The 11,124-nt window shown below is 49.0% G+C and overlaps 1 long non-coding RNA gene across 2 annotated transcripts; it reads left to right on the forward strand.

Moving 5' to 3' along the window:
- The first annotated feature begins 1,626 nt into the window (after positions 1-1,626).
- LOC132660152 (uncharacterized) lies at positions 1,627-10,515 on the forward strand. 2 transcript variants are annotated; one of them, XR_009601400.1, is made up of 4 exons: positions 1,627-2,259; positions 3,974-4,152; positions 4,299-4,398; positions 6,437-10,515. It is a non-coding gene; the product is annotated as an uncharacterized LOC132660152 (long non-coding RNA). The 2 variants fall into 2 exon arrangements; XR_009601401.1 differs by having other exon boundaries at positions 4,299-10,515.
- The last annotated feature ends 609 nt before the right edge of the window (positions 10,516-11,124 follow it).

Below are 11,124 nucleotides of genomic sequence, written 5' to 3' on the forward strand. Positions count from 1 at the left end.
ATCTTATCTGTCTCTTATATGGCAAGTCAGTCTTACTTGGCAAGTCCAAGTTCAGCACAAGAGTGGCAAAGCTTCTTTACTCACTTGCATACCCATCTCGCACGGATTACAAGGCCTGAAACATAGAAGCAGCTCAACAAACTGGGGATGGGCACAGGAAGAGAAAAGCTAGAGGCATGCAAGGAAAAATCTAGATGATGAGACAGAAGAGAGATTACAACTTTGAGATAAGTACAAACAAAATGCCATGGGGGTTCAGAAGGCAGTGGCTCATGGAGTGATTCGGTGTCCAAGCTCTGAAGTCACCTATGCTAAGCTTTTTCATTCAGGCACTCAACAAACATTCAGTGAGGGTCTACCTGGTGCAGGGAACAGATAGATGAGCAAGACAAACAGAGGCCCTGACCACAAGCAGAGAATCAAACAAGGAAGTCAACAGTCCGTTTCAACTGGTGACAAATTCTCTTATGGAAAAACCAAAGCGGTAATGTAACAGAAGATAAGTGCGGGAGGAGACAATGTCAAACACGGCAGCCAAGTTTAGCGTTTTTAAGGAAGTAACATTTAAGCCGAGACTACAGAGGACCCACTGTGTGACCTTAGGCAGGATACACCACCTCTCTGAGATCCAGTTTCCTTCCTCACCTGGATTAGGAGGGCAAGGCCACGTACCCCATGGGGCTGCAGGAATGCGATGCGAAAACGCATGGACCTGGATCCCCTGCGCACACTTAGCAGACATCGTGGCCACTGTCATTCTCGGAAGGCTAGAGACCCGTGAGCTCTCAGGAGCTCAGCGCCGAGATGCAAGCTCTGGGCAGGGCCATCACTGCGTCCGTCACCTGCCTGGCGCTTCCCTACTGGCAGGCTCCTTCCAGGGCCGGGGCCCGCTCCGCGCCGGGAGCCGGGGGCGCGGGGGTCGCGCCGCCCGCCCCCCGCGCTCGCCCGCCGCCCGCCCCCCGCCCGCCGCCCGCCCCGGGCCCCGCGGCAGCCATCTTGGCGCCCTCCCCGCGGCGGGTGCGGCTCGCGGCCCCGAGGACGGCGTGGCGGGGCGCGGGCGGGCGTGGCGCAGCACCCCTCCCGTGCCGGGCACCCGCTCCGCCGGGGCGCCACCGCAGGGCGCCACCGGGGCTCCACCGGGGCGCCACCGCAGGGCCCCGCGCGCGGCTCGCGGGAGCTCAGGCTGCCGCAGGCGGGGCGCTGCGGCGGCGGGACGGCAGGCGGGCGCCCAGGTGCAGGGACGCCCCGGCCCGGGGAGCCCGGGCGGGTTTGCGATTCCCCAGCCCGGGTGCGCGGGGGTCGCCCGGCAGCCGCCCGCGGGCGCGCGCCCCAGCGCCAGCCCGCGCCCGCCCGCCCGGCTCCCGGCGCGCGTCCCTCCCGCTGCACCCAGGCCCCCGGCTCACCGCTGCCCGCGGGCTGCAGCCCGCGCGGCTCTCAGAACCTGCTCGGCGCCGCCGCCGCCGCCACCGGAAGAGCCTCTGCCGCCACGGCGGCCCCGCGCGCCGCCGCCCGCAGCGCGCCCTCGGAGCGCGGCCCCGCGCGCGGCCACGAGGCCGGGAGGCCCGGACGCGCTGTCGCGGTCTCTGCGCTCTGGGCGCAGCCTCCGCCCGATCCAGGGGCGGAACCGCGGCGCCCGCGCGTTTGCATCAGGAACGCCCAAGTCCATCCTCGCGGCGGTGCGGGGCTCTGCTCGGGCCAGTGCCTCCTTTTCCATTTTGGCTTCCAGGAGACCGCCTCCTTTACTTGATCACTTCCCGGTTACCAGCATCTTCTTGCTCATCTTCTCATTCTGTTGGTAAAGAATCCGCCTGCAATGCAGGAGACCCCGGTTGGATTCCTGGATCCGGAAGATCCTCTGGAGAAGGGATACGCTACCCACTCCAGTATTCCTGGGCTTCCATTGTGGCTCAGCCCGTAAAAAACCCACCCGCAATGCGGGAGACCTGGGTTCAGTCCCTGGGTTGGGAAGATCCCCTGGAGAAGGGAAAGGCTACCAACTCCGCCCCCTTTACTTGATCATTTCCCAGTTACCAGCATCGTCCCAGTCATTCATTTAAGCCACTGTTTCCCAAAGTGTGGAATCTGGCACGGAGGCGACAAAGCGATTTGCCGTGGTGCCAGGCCACGACCCGATTTATGTCTTCACAAAACTCACCCCGCTGCTGTGGAGGAGGTGACGTGGAGGCAGAGAGGCCGGTAGGCACGCGACTTTCGCTAATCAGGGGAGAGATGACCGTGGCTTGGACCAAGTTGGTTATGGTGAGACTTACTGGATTCTCGGTATATTTTGGAGGCAGATGAAATCTAATAAATGGTGAATTTACATTATTTAGCGGATAGGAAGATTCCATTTTTAAAGTCGTAAATTCTCCCCTAAATCAGCCTAAAAATTGAATGCACTTCCAAACAAAATTCTGACAACTCTAGTACGTATAAGGGTGTGGCGTATAACTTGACAAGGTGACTGTAAAAATGAATATGGAAAAATAAAGAGCCAGAAATAGCCAAAGCAAGTTTGAAGAAAAAGAGCAAGGTGGAGTGACTTGTCCTGTGAACACAGAAGGTTGTGTGTTTGCGCAGGCATCAACAAATAGTGCAGCCAAATAGAGGTACCAGACATGTGAGCCCTGCACATAGAGAACCTGCTGCTAGCTGCATCCCAGGTGAGGCCAGCCAGTGTCCGGGCTTCCCAGGTGGTGCAGTTGGTAAAGAATCCGCCTGCAACGCAGCAGAGCCGGGTTCAGCTCCTGGGTGGGGAAGATCCTCTGGAGAAGGGACAGGCTACCCGCTCCAGTCTCTGGCCTGGAGAATTCCATGGACTGTGTAGTCCACGGGGTCGCAAAGAGTCAGACACACTGAGTGATTTTCACTTTCAGGTGAAGGGGAAGGTTAAATAGCCATTAAATGATGCTGAGGCAATTGAATCCCTGCCTTAAACCATCTATGAACGTGAGCTCCACACAGTTTAAAGACCCAAATATGAAAAGCAAAACTCCCAGAATTTTAGAAGACGATATAGGAGGGTACCTTTATGCCCCGGAAATAAAGGGGGCATGCTTAAATAAACACAAAATAGACTTGACTATTGGCTTCCCAGGTGGTGTAGTGGTAAAGAATCCACCTGCAATGCGGGAGATGCAGGTTCGATCCCTGGATCTGGGAGATCCCCTAGGGGAGGAAATGGCAAACCAACCCAGCATGCTTGCCTGGATAATCCCATGGACAGAGAAGCCAGGCAGGCTGCAGTTCATAGGGTCTCAAAGGTCAGACACGACTGAGTGACTGAGCATACAGGCATGAATGGAATATAAAGGGAAGATTAAAAAGTTAAACCTCATTAAACAATTCATGTAGTCCATAATAAAAAGGGAAGGAGTTTGTTTACAGGCTGTCAGGAAGTGTTTTCAATACATGGATCTGACAAAGAATACATATGGAAACAATATTTTTAAAAGATTTACAAATTAAGAGGAAGAAAGAGAAGCTATCCAATAGAAATACATACAGAAAACTACGAAACATGCCACTCATGGAGAAGGAAAAACAAATGACTCTGATATCCAAGGAAAGATATTCAACCTGGCTAGCAATTTGGTCACTCATAATTCCTAGGAACGTTTAACCAGTTTCTTTTCTATACCACATATTGTGCCGAGTGTTGGGCTCAAAAAGATTTTTTAAAAATTCCTCCCTAAAATAACTTAGTGTCAAGGAGATAAATATGTAAACAAGTAGTTACAATAAATGATTATAACAGTATAAACACTGTCACAGTGTAATATGGGCTGTGAAAGTAAGTGCTATGAGCGCACGGGAGGGATGCTTAACTCTGCCTGCAGAATGGGGATAAGAGAGAAGTCTGGTGGATACAAAGTTTATCTGTTATCTTTCGCCACCTTGATGTTGCAACAGAAACACAAAAACCTCGAGAGTATACACTCATTAACATTTATTTTTGTTCCTGCATCTGTAGGTTGGCTGGCACTTCTGCCAATCAAAGCTGGGCTCTGCAAAACTTACTCAATTGGTGGCTCTGTGGGTGTTGGCAGGGCTTTCTCACTAGTAAAAGAGGACTGACTGGGCCCTGTTCCAAGTCTCATATTTCCAGCAATTCAAGGTTGCTTTCACTTCTACTTTATCCTGTTGGTCAAAGTAAGTCACACAACCAGCCCAGATTCTTTATCTCTTAATGGGAGAAGATGCATAGTGACTATAAATAGCTATAATAGATAGACAAGTGAAAATTGGGGGACATTGTGTTTCAAAAATTCTTTCTTGTGTGTATTTTGCCTTCTCAGCATCCCAATTTCTTTTGGGAGCTCCCAACACTTGCTTCATTTGATCCCGGTCAGATCATCAATCGTGGAATTTATCTTCTCTTGCCTACCACTGTTATGGGTATGTAACACAAGCTTGGTCAACCAGAATCTTGCCCTGAATTCATATGTAGACACTGGGGAAAAGAGCAGTCGCCTCCCTCCTCTGGCCCTCCTGGGGTTGCTAAACTGGAAGAATCTGGATTAGGGGCTGCCAGGGCTGCTGTTTTCGCCCCTTGGCAGAATGGAAACTAACTTGAAAGATGCAAAAGAGACAGTGCAGATGACATCACTGCAGGCCCTGGGCTCACTCAGTAGCGAAGCTCAACCTTCTTCCTGGGCTTCTAGTTGTAGCAGTCCATGTATCAACCCACATGCACATTTTTTTTTTTTTTAAGTCGTAAGTTCTTTTGAGTTACAGTTCTGTCTCTGCTGACTGGCAGGTGCACAGAAGTGGTGACTTTGAGCCAAATGAAACCAAATTTGAAAAATCAAAGAAAAGAAAGCAGATGACAGAAGAAGAAATAAGCTAAGGTTTAAAGAATAAAAGTAGGTGTCCACATGTGTTCCTACCATTGTTTTACATAAACATTTTTCAGAAACAGCGTCCAGAGAAGTTAAACTAGTATTTTTCAGCTTTGATGACAAGAATGTTGACAAGGGCTTGGGGATTCTTGCTGGGCTTGCATTGGCGAAGATTGCAAAACCCTGACATTTTAATATGGACTTTGAACTGTTCAGGGCATGGCAAAACAAAACAACGCTTAAGTCAGCAAAGATGGGGGGGCATTTCTGAGCACAGTGTAAGTTCCATGAGCTGAGCAAAGATCCTGCAGAATATATCACAAGATGAGGTTTCCTCATCGTAGACCAGGGAATTCAGTGAGACTTAATATTTAAGTGAAAACCTTAAGCTCCAGACCCTCTTAGCAAAGTTATTTGTGATGATGAGAGGAAATACATAACCATGAGTTTGTAGAGGTATGCAAAAGTTCGTGTACGTACTCCTGCTGTTCCCCAGCACTCTCCCTGAGAGAGTTTTAGTATGCTTTCTTCCAGAATTGTCTTTTCTTTTCTGACCTAATCAAACTCTTCATCCTGAGCCTAACAGAGGGGAGGGACATAGGGGTAAACAGTCATGAACTATCCACTGTGAGCTGGGCCTATAGTAGTCACTTTCACCAACATCTCCTTTAGTCCTTAGCAAAACTCTGAGAGGTTAACTACTTGTGTTAGTCAGAGTTCACTGAGAGAATAGAACCAATAGAATATGTTTCCGTCTCTACAGTTAGAAAGCTACCCATCCATCCATCCTCTATCCATCTTTCTGTCTAGAGAGTTTTGGTAAGGAATTTTCTCAATGATTGTGGGGGCTTGCAAGCCTGAAATTTAGAGGACAGACCAGCAGGCTGAAAACTCCCATTGATGCTTCAGTCTTGAGAAGCTGAACTTCTCTGGGAAAATCATTCCTTGCTCTTAAGGCCATCAACTGCTTAGGTGAGGCCCGCCCCCCCCATTATGGAGGATAGTCTTCTTCATGCAAACTCCACTGATTGCAGATGTTAACCATATCTACAGAATACCTTCACAACAGCACCCAACTTAGTGCTTAACTGAATAACTGGGTTTCTAGCCAAGCCTGGCTGATGCGTAAAACTAACCATCACATTATCCTTCCCCTGACTTTATATCTCTCCTCACTGTTGCTTCTAATGATCCATCCCCTGATCTTTTGAAATGTGAGTAAGGTCAGTTCATCCTCTGCTTTAAAATCCTCAGTGGCTACCAGCTACACTTACAACTAACTTTGAACATTCCATCATGACCTGTGGACTTGCATGATCTGTCCTGTCCCATTGCTGCAGTTTCATATTAATATCACCAAATTTCCTGACTTCTGAACAGGCCAACTTATTCCCACCTCAGGCCCTTTGTATCTGCTGTTCCAGCTGCCTGGAATGCTTTCAGGTCAAATATCACGTCCTCAAAGAAGCCTTCCTTGACCCTCCCACTCCCCCTGGAGTTCATCACTCTTTCATTTCTGTTACTGCACTGTTGCTATCCAAAACCCCTGTGTTTGCTTATCTGTTGAGCGGTTTCTTCTCTGTCTCTTCCACTAGAATGTTCCATCACAAGGGCAGGGATTCTGTCCACCCGCCACTGTAGTCTCAGGTCCTCGAATGATGCCTGCTGCGGCTACCCCCCAACTCAAATCACAGCACAGCAGCACCGTGGTGAGGGCCCCGCAGCCACCACCCCTGGATGTCGGGCACTACAGCTTGCACAAGAGTCGCTCCTGCTCCTGGATTGCTCATTGCAGCCACTGCCGGAAACGATTCTCCATGGTGCTGGGCATGTCAATCTGATCGGCTGAGCTGAGGTCACGAGCCAGTGCAACATCAAGACGTCTCTGTAGAGGCACGGTCTCTGCCTCACACTCAAACAAAGATGATGCCTCGAATCACCCAGAACGCCCCCGCAGGCTGTTTCTCAGTCAACATACTCCTTGATTTCTCCAGGGGTAACATCTTGGGACTTCCCAGACGGCTAAGTGATAAAGAATCTGCCTGCAATACAGGTGATGTGGGTTCAGTTCCTGGATCGGGAAGATCCCCTGGAAGAGGAAATGGCAACCCAGTACAGTATGGCTGCCAGGATGATCCCATGGACAGAGGGGCCTCGTAGTTTACAGTACATGGGGTCGCAGACAGTCGGACACGACTGAGCGGCTACAGGAGCACGCACAAACACTATCTTGACTTTTGTCAACCATCTTCGATGATGTCTAGCGCTAACTTCTAATTAGTTTTATCTGTTCGGGAACTTTATCTAAATGACATCATGCAATGTGTGCGTTTTGAGCGTGTGTCTGGATTCTTTCGCTTAGCCTGTTTTTGAGATGTGTCTCTATGGTTGGATGTAGTTAGACTCTGTTTTCTCTAGTTGTATAGAATTCTGCTTCATATGAATAGACCACATATGTTGTGTCCATTTCCAAACGACGAACATTTACAGTGTTTCCAGTTTTTGGTTATTATGACTAAAGCTGCCGCAGTATTCAAGTATAATCTTTTTGTGGATAAAAAAGCAGGGGGGATTGTTCTGTTTTGCATTTAGTTTGCAGTGTTTGGGGCGTGTGTTTTCACCTAATTTCTGCCTCTAGAGCGATTTCCAAGATCTGAAATCATATCATTCCCCACCTGAAAACTGATTCTTGCCTCCAAATAAAAGTCCAAACTCTTTAATATGGCATTCAGGACTTGTTGATACTGATCTTAACTTCCAATTAACTTTATCTCTGACCTTTTACCTTGATACAAGAATATTGATCAACTCACCATTTCCAGAAAGTTCAATTCAGTTCAGTCTCTCAGTCATGTCTGACTCTTTGCGAGCCCATGGACTGCAGCACACCAGGCCCCTGTTCATCACAAACTCCTGGAGGTTGCTCAAACTTATGTCCATCGAGTTGGTTATGCCATCTAACCATCTCATTTTCTGTTGTCCCCCTCTTCTCCCACCGTCAATCTTTCCCAGCATCAGGGTCTTTACCAATGAGTCAGTTCTTCGAATCAGGTGACCAAAGTATTGGACCTTCAGCTTCAGCATCAGTCCTTCCAATGAATATTCAGGACTAATATCCTTTAGGATGGACTGGTTGGATCTCCTTACAGTCTGAGGGACTCTCAAGAGTCTTCTCCAGCACCAAAAGCATCAATTCTTCGGCGCTCAGCTTTATACCATTCTTTATGGTCCAACTCTCACATCCATCCGTGACTTCTGGAAAAAACATGGCTTTGACTATATGGACCTTTGTCGGTAAAATAATGCCTCTGCTTTTTAATATGCTGTCTAGGTTGGTCATAGCTTTCCTTCCAAGGAGCGAGCATCTTTTAATTTGAAGCCTGCAGTCACCATCTGCAGTGATTTTGGAGCCCAAGAAAATAAAGCCTGTCTCTGTTTCCATTGTTTCCCCAGCTATTTGCCATGAAGTGATGGGACCGGATGCCACGATCTTAGTTTTTTGAGTTTTAAGCCAGCTTTTTCACTCTCTTCTTTCACTTTTATCAAGAGGCTCTTTAGTTTCTCTTCAGTTTCTGCCATAAGGGTGGTGTCATCTGCATATCTGAGGTTATTGATATTTCTCCCAGCAATCTTGATTCCAGCTTGTGCCTCATCCTGTCCGGCATTTCTCATGAAGTACTCTGTAACAGGTTGTTTTCTTCCTGTTTGCTCAGATTTTGGTCTGGAATGCCTTTCCCAGAGAGTCTTGATTCCTGGACAAACTGATACACATCCCTCAAAGTCCAGCTGAAAGACACCTCCTCCAGGAAGCTGTCCTTCAGTTTGCAGGCACTTTTTTGTGCTCCCATCGGGCGTATACTTTGGTATTCATTTTGTTAGAGCGCTTGCTTCTTCACATTTCTCTGACTGTGGTCTGTCCCTTCCTCTTGTCTGCGAGCTCTGAGAGGCAGAGAAGGAGGTTCTCAGCAGTGAAATGGTGTACCTAATGATCCCTCACAGCTTCTGTGACTCCAGGTCTGCCTGATTCCAGGTTAAATGCTCTTAACACCACAAGACTTGGTGGAACGCATGCTAATCACCGTGTGCAAGGTTAATGGAGACCAGAAGCTGGAGCTCCAGGAGCCTGGGGGTCCTCATCTCGGTGAGAACAGCAGAGAGTGTGGAGCTGGGCCAAGTGGTCTGGACAAAGCCACCAGAGAGGTTGCCATGGGAACCCGAGGGGCCACACCTTCTGATTTGTTTCAAGAGACACCAGAAATCCACAAAAGAGGCAGAATTTCTTAATTTTTGAATGTTAGTAAGTTATTGTTTTAAATACAAAGTAAGACAAGAAAGATCTGTGGGCTGGATTCAGGCCTTTTCACACTCGTTTGCTTCTTGCACATCCACCCACTTTTGTCATGCAAAATCTGCATCCTGGTCTTTTTTACTTGGAAAGTTAAAAATAGGAGTGATAAGTTACCGCTTGTAGCCCAGACAGAGATTCTCCTGCAAACCAAGTCAAATGTCCGAGGTTTCTGAGGTCCTGTTTGTTTGTTAGTTTTCTCGCTGTGTTTGTTGATATCATCCGATGAAGCCCCATTGAGGGTACCTCGGCCACTGAGGTGTTAGACACGGTCCGCCTGCCAGAAAGACACTCAGGGCCCACACAGGGCCAGGTGGCCTCAGCAGCAGACACGCAGCCCAGAGGAAGGACACACGTGTCAGGGAAGTGTTCCGGGTAGAAGCAACAGATTCAAGGGACAAGTAAGAGAAAGCGAGGTGAAGAGGCAGGCAGGAAAGGACATTCTTTGCAGGGGGAACATAGAGCCCCCACCAGGTGGTGTTGCAGTGAAAAGGGCAAAAAAGGGGAATGAGTTGTTTTCTTTTTTTCTTATTTGTTGCAGTGCAAAGGTGAAAAAGAGAAATGAGTTTTTTTAATGGGGTCACAGAGTCAGACATGACTGAGTGCCTTTCGCTTTCTCAAGGACAAAGAAGATGAAGAGAACAGTGAGCAGGCCTGAGCATTCCTAGTGATTTTTTGTTTTTTTTTACTTTAACTGCCTGTAGCTTTTAATGTCTGTAACTAAGTTTGCTTTTCTGCCCCCTAACTTCGCAGGAGCTATACTTCGTACCTATTTTCCTGACTCTTCACTAAATGGCTTTCAAGCTGGTGCTAGTGGAAAAGAACCTGCCTGCCAATGCAGGAGACATAGAGATGCCGGTCTGCGCTTGGGTCAGGAAGATCCCTTGGAGGAGGGCATGGCAGTGCACTCCAGAGTTCTTGCCTGGATAAGACTCTCATGGACAGAGGAGCCTGGAAGGTTACGGTTCATAGGGATGCAAAGAGTCGGACGTGACTGAAGCAACTTGGCACGCACACTATGCTAAGCAATCCTGTGTCTAGCTTTTACCCTTACAACACCTTCCCCTTGTAGTTACACATCAGAAAGGAGGGCGCAGTGCCACCGACCTGCCAAACTCAATTACTGGGTTACTGACGCCAGCCTATGACTGTCTTTGACAAAATCCTAACACCTTTGTTCCTCATCACCGACTCCTGACTGCGAGCCCTCACCTTGCATAAGCCCCTAGACTCTTCATGGAGGGGGAGGTGGGCACAGTTCTTGAGATGTGAGCCTGCTGTGATTCCATCTCTGCTGGCTGAGAATTCAAGCCACCTGTGCCTTCCAAACTCTGTCTCCATAATTTTTATTTGGCTTCAGTGAACAGAGAAAGCCAAGATGTTGGCCAGCAACAATGGGTGTGGGCGGGGGAGCTGCGGTCCAAGTGGGTGACTATGGACATGGAGTGGTGGGCTTGGCCTGGAAGGTGTAGGGGTAGGTGGAGAAGAAGTACCCAGACAGGATGGGGTCCGTGGCTAGAGGGCATGTAGGAATACTTCTCAGGAGGGGTGAGGTCAAGGCTAGAAGCACTATCGCCATGGATTCATTCCTTGGAGAGGTTAGGGAGAGGGTGGGGCCAGAGTCAGGGCGAAGGAAGGAAAAACCACAGGGCCAGCAAAGCAGTATGGACAAATGGGCAGCCGGGGGCATCTCTGGAGGCAGAGTGCAGGCAGCGGTGGGACTTCATGCTATCTGCCTCAGTGACACCAAGGACCTTTGAAAATAGTGACTCGCCCTGGCTAGAGCTTGGAGTCGCCCAGGAAGCTTTAAAAACTTGCCAATTTTATCCAGTTTTCTGGGCCACAATCCAGGCAAATTACATCAGGATCCTAAAAGGCAGGACCTGGAATCTGGATTTTTAATGCTTCAGTGTGCAGCCAGGGATGGAGGTCACGGCA

Source organism: Ovis aries, chromosome 7 (genome assembly GCF_016772045.2).
Source record: "Ovis aries strain OAR_USU_Benz2616 breed Rambouillet chromosome 7, ARS-UI_Ramb_v3.0, whole genome shotgun sequence".
In the NCBI taxonomy this organism is placed as follows: domain Eukaryota; kingdom Metazoa; phylum Chordata; class Mammalia; order Artiodactyla; family Bovidae; genus Ovis; species Ovis aries.